Here is a 6,079-nt window from a genome sequence, read left to right on the forward strand (position 1 = left end):
TTACCAAATTCACCTTTGACCAAACATCAGAGAGGCAGCAAATAATCGAGTGAGAATTTAACTGATGGTTTTGACATATTCAGTCCAGGTAGATGGATGAGCAGACCACAATGTCATGCAAATGCACTTCCCAATTACTGATTCCCCACAGAACACTACTCATTAGACACTGGAATGTGGCTGGTGCATTTCACAATCCAAATGGCATCACTCTATACTGTCCAGTGTAACAAAAGCACAGATGTGCAGGTGATTAGTGGGACTTTCCATTATCCTTTAAGGATATCTAGTTTTGTGACATACTCCGCTGTGCCAACATAGTGCACACAGTCATTCATACGGGGAAGAATCGTGACAGCATAAACTCCATTTTGACACCCCCCCCACACACACAAGCAAAAACTGCCAACCAGGAAAGGCACTTTAGTATCTATATCGTAATAGTTAACGTTTCCTGAGATTACTGTTTTTGCGTATTGGTGCTATATAACTAAAATTGAATTTAAAGGAATTTATGTGTTAGACAGGAAGTTCAAATGTGAACAACAGGGAAAAGTCTAAATTTGACTCTGAAATAAATCAAAGAATCACATGCTGCCTTTTCGACAGTTTCAAACTACTGAAGTTGAAACCAATTCAGCAGAGGATCCAAAACCAACCCAGAGCCCAGCATGCAAGGGCTGAGTGAAGGTGGTCTGAACTCTGTGCAGGAGAGTCATGGTTTCAGAGACACTGTAGAAAGACAGAATGCCTGCACTGTGATCCAGATACACACCGACTGTGGAAGACCGAAGACCTGAGAGGAAAGTAACGATACTGTTATGTTTGAATTCATATTTACTCAAGCAACAATATGTTGCCCAAGACTTGTCATTGTCTCCAAATACACTTCCGCTTCCTGTTCTACTGATACTTCTGTATGCCACTGCTACTGAAACAGACCTAGTCCTCTTTACCTCCCAGTAACACCGACCAGTCAGACTCTCTCTGCTCAGAACTTGAAAAGTATCTATGAATCTGTCTGCATGATCAGGATATGACTGTATTTTATTTATCCATGTCACCTTCCGGTTCCCCTCAGATAGTTCAAGCCCTTTGTTCACTGTGTTTGGATCCAGAGTGATGTGCTGAGAATACTGTAAGAACTCATCTCTGGTCTTGGGCTCTACTGGTGACTGGAGAAGTGGTGGTGGCAGTACCAAACATGGTTGTTGTCTAACTAAACTCTTGGACTCTGCTGGTAGTCGTAAAGATGGTGGCGGTAGCACCAAATGTGGTTGTTGTTTAACTAAAGTCTTAGACTCTCCTGGCAGGACCAGACATGGTTGTTGGTTCGCAAAAGTTTTGGATTCTACTGATGGTTGCAGAGATGGTGGTGGAGGAGATGGTGGTGGCACCAGGTGCAATTGTTTTTTCATTAAAGTCTTGAGTTCATCTAGTGTTTGGATATATGGCAATGGTGGTGGCACCAAGCATGGTTGCTGTTTCACTAAAGTTTTGGACTCTGTTGGAGGCTGGAGGGATGGTATTAGTGGTGGTGGTGGCACCAACCATGGTTGCTGTTTCACTGAAGTTCTGGACTCTGTTGGAGGCTGGAGGCATGGTGGTGGTGGTGGCACCAAGTGCATTTGTTGCTTGACTAAAGTCTTGTGCTGTTCTGTTCTCAGTAAAGTCTCCCCTTCAGTCAGTGAGACCTCAGACCAGTCCTGACTCAGGATGCACTGCAGTTTATTTACGAGCTCTGACACAGCTGCCGTCACCTCTTGGAAGTAGCTCTGAGGATGGATGTTGATGCTGGCTGAATGTGTGGATTCACTGAGTCCTAACAGTAAGGGGTAGCTGAGGAGAAACTGGCCATGATCCTCTGTACGTGAGAGCTGCTCCAGTTCAGCATCTCTCCTTCTGAGATCAGTTACCTCCTGCTGGAGCTTTTTCTGAAGCTCTTTGGCCCGGCTCAGTTCAGTTTGTTGCTGGAATCTGATCTGCTGCTGCACGTCAGAGCTTCTTTTCTCCACCAATCGGTGCAATTGGTTGAACATGGTCTGGGTGTCCCTCATGGCTTTATCAGCAGAGCTAGCGATGGCCTCCATCTGCTGCTGAAGGAGCTTCATGTGTTTTTCTCTGTCCTGGATTCTCTGCTGGATTTTTTGCCATCTCGGCCCAAGCTCTCTCTGCCTCTCGGTCCTCTCTGCTATTGCTGACACTGTGTCGTGGCCACTATGTTCCTCCATAGCACAGACAGAGCAGATGCACTGCTGATCGCTGTGACAGAAGAGCTCTTTCACTTTACTGTGAACAGAGCACATGTTCTCCTGGAGCTTTGTCAAGGCTTCCACCAGCTTGTGTCTCTGAAAATTTGGTGATTCATAGTGAGGCTGAAGGTGGAGCTCACAGTAAGAGGCCATGCACTGCAGACAAGATTTGGAGGCTTTAAGCTTTCTCTCTGTGCACACGTCACAGGCCACATCTCCAGGTTCGGCATAATGCTGAGGATGAGGAGCAGCTTGGAGTACATTTTTCTTCAGCTCCTCCACTAAATCTGCTAACATGGTGTTTTTCCCCAAGACTGGCCTCGACATGAAGGCCTGTCTGCACTGAGGACAAGTGTAGGTTCCCTTCTGGTCCTCTGCATCCCAGTGGTTCCTAATACAGCTCTTACAGAAGCTGTGCCCGCAGGAAGTAGTCACTGGTTCGTTCAATAGATCCAAACAGATTGAACAGAAGAACTTTTCTTCGTCCAATTTAAATCCTTGCTCAGCCATTTTCACTTAGTATCAGTGATCTTCTGGTTTGTCACAAGATTTTAATCCAACTTTGAGCTGACGCTCTTCATCCTACAGTGAGCAGTACAGCTTCTGCGGTGACCTCATCACATGTCCTGAAACACCAGAAATACGTTTTGAGACAAAGATTTATGTATTCTCATAAGAAATGTTGGGGTCATTACTCAAAAAAGTAATGGATTATACACCCCACCCCATATATACTCATTACTTTTCTTAAAAGTAATGCATCACGTTACTTAACTTGCTGGAGAAAGTAATTCATTACACCAGCGGTCCCCAACCTTTTTTGCACCACGGACCAGTTTATAACTGACAGTGTTTTCATGGGTGGCCTTTAAGGTGTCGTGGATAGATACAACAAAGTAAAACCAGTACCGGTAACAAAAGAATGAAGATTTATTCATAACACATGGGAAAAGACCCAGGGAAACTGAGTTAACGATAAAAACACTTAAAGAAATAATGATAAAAACCCTGAAAACCATAAATTTCACACCCGAGCCTCAACTCTCGCAGCCCAGTACCAAACGACTCACGGACCAGTACCGGTGCGAGGCCGTGGGGTTGGGGACCGCTGCATTACACTATTTAATAAATGATTTTCTTGTTACTTGGTGAAATAGTCTGAAAGACACTGTCTTTCAGATATAATCACCAGTTAACAATATAAAATGGAGGCTACGGTCCCACACACTAACCCTAACCTTATCCTAATGAAGGCACACATAATATCTTTCTTTTAGTGTCTTTATGAACACAAAGCAAAGATGAAAACCAGCCAAAGAAACTTCAAAGTGACCATTACTGTAGAAACACAAACAGGCTCATTACTGTCTTTGTTACCTCAGACTCTGTAATGGGATTACGTTGCAATGCAGTACACCTACCTCATTTACGTTTACACAGATTTCTTCTGTAACTTAGACACGGACAAGTAGAAATGTGCCATTAGTCAACTTGTTATATACTATCAGAGATAACATTCAAGTCCACTTGGTGTGTGCTGATGACAAAAAGTATCCTGTATAATTTACTAAAGTATAATAAATTATTTTTGTGTTTTAAGTATCTCTATATTGTAGTCATACTACTCATTTGATTGAGTATTCTATTGAATAGTTTAGGTGTAGTCCTTGGGAAAGTTTGAGTTTATAATAAATGTCATGTGGGGTGGAAGAGTTTACTGTAAACACAAGGGTGGAGCTGAACCTGCTGGTCTATGTGTATGATTATTGACACAAACAAATACAGAAAAACAACTCACATATTTCAGTCATATTTTTCCAAACTCTCAGTTGCACACATTTAGACTTTAATATAAATACTTTTTTTTTTTTTTTTTTTTTTTTACACTTTTGTGGTTTTTCCAACAGTTTCATGGCAGCTTTTGAAATACTTACAAAGTATAATGTCTCGATAAGGGTTCTTACACACATGGTATATAGTTTTTCACATGTTAGGCTTTTATAGCTTCAGTTTAATGTTATGTCCTCTAATCTTCATCCCAAACATCTTTCTAAGGTTTCACCACCACTAAAGGACATTTTCTATAGTTGAACCACGAAAATGAATGTCTATTCAGCTAGGGTATGAAAACAAGTTCAATGTAAATGAACATTTCTCTTTTCAAATGTAAACTGTTAGCTGACTGTTAGCATAAAACTCTCTGATGACAATGAAAAAAACTCTTCTTTACATACCTGATCTTGATGACTCCTCAACAAGCAACAGCAACTCTGTTCAACTAACCTGAAGTACAGGAAACTGAAGGAGGCGGAGTTTCATTGATATCCAAGGTTTTTTCACACTCCCACCGTCACATCAGAGTTGGCAAAAGTACAGACACTATGTACAAACTTTTTAATATGTGTAGAAAAAGATGGAAAATACAAATAATAATAATAATAATAATAATAATAATAATAATAATAATAATAATAATAATAATAATACATTTTATTTATAGGCGCCTTTCAGACCCTCAAGGTCACCTTACAGTAGCACATAAACAATACCATAAAAACATTAAAAAGATGTATATATAGCAAACATGGTAGATAAAATTTAGACATAAACAATCATAAAAGCAAATATAAAAACTGAGCAAGGTAAAATGGCCTAAGACAGATCAGGTGTATGCAATTCTGAACAGATGGGTTTTGAGTAGTGATTTAAAAGAGGTGAGACAGTGTGTGGTCCGTAGAGCAAGTGGAAGTGCATTCCAAAGTCTCGGGGCAGAACAACTAAAGGCTCTGAGTCCCATGGTAGTCAGGCGAGCAGGTGGAACTGACAGAAGGGAAGCTGAAGAAGAGCGGAGTGTACGAAGGGGTGAGTATGTATGGAGAAGATCGGATAGATATGGAGGAGCGAGGTTATGAAGTGCTTTGAAAGTGAGAAGCAGGATCTTGAAATTGACACGGAGGTGAATTGGGAGCCAATGGAGCTGTTTAAGAACATGTGTTATATGTTCAGTGGATCTAGTTCTGGAAATAATACGAGCAGCTGTATTTTGAACCAACTGCAGTTTATGGAGGGATTTATGAGGTAGACCATAGAGAAGAGAGTTACAGTAATCCAGACGAGATGTGACAAGAGCATTGACAAGTATGGTGGTACTGTGTGGTGTGAGTGAGGGACGAAGACGGTTAATATTACGGAGATGAAAGTAGGAAGACCGAGTGATATTATTTATATGTGCTGTGAAGGACAGAGTGCTATCGACACCTACAAAGACATATATGTTCTTTCTATTGCCTACTTTGTAGAGGGTGACTGCCTCTAAACAGATGAACAGGTAAAGTATTTTGGATGAACAGTACTGCTGTGTTTGTTGCGTGATGTGTATATGTTTTATATACTTTGAGGTACGTTTTTGTTATGTGTCTCTATCATCTCTGCCCTGCTCGGTGTTGTTTGTTGGAGAGGTTGAGGGCAGATCAGGAATTATGGGAAAATTACTGCTAAACAGATTTATGGATGAATGGTCGTTATCGATAAAAACAATGGTACTACATGTACATCTTTTTTGTGTACTTTCTTTTAGTTTTTTTCTTGTTTAATGCTTTTCCATTCTTCTTCTCCAATGGTGATGGTACTCATGAAACAAATATGCATTCATTATGCAAATGAACACAAATTTTTTATACTAATTTATATAAAGATGAGGTTTGATGTATTTATTTCCATGTTTTGTACTTTCTTTGTATTTGGTTATACGAGTGGGTGAATAAAAGTAAGTAAAATAAGTCTCCCCTGTTTGAGGTTCTGATCTCTTTTCGATCTGATTCAAACGT

The sequence above is a fragment of the Oreochromis aureus genome, linkage group 9 (genome assembly GCF_013358895.1).
Source record: "Oreochromis aureus strain Israel breed Guangdong linkage group 9, ZZ_aureus, whole genome shotgun sequence".
NCBI lineage: Eukaryota > Metazoa > Chordata > Actinopteri > Cichliformes > Cichlidae > Oreochromis > Oreochromis aureus.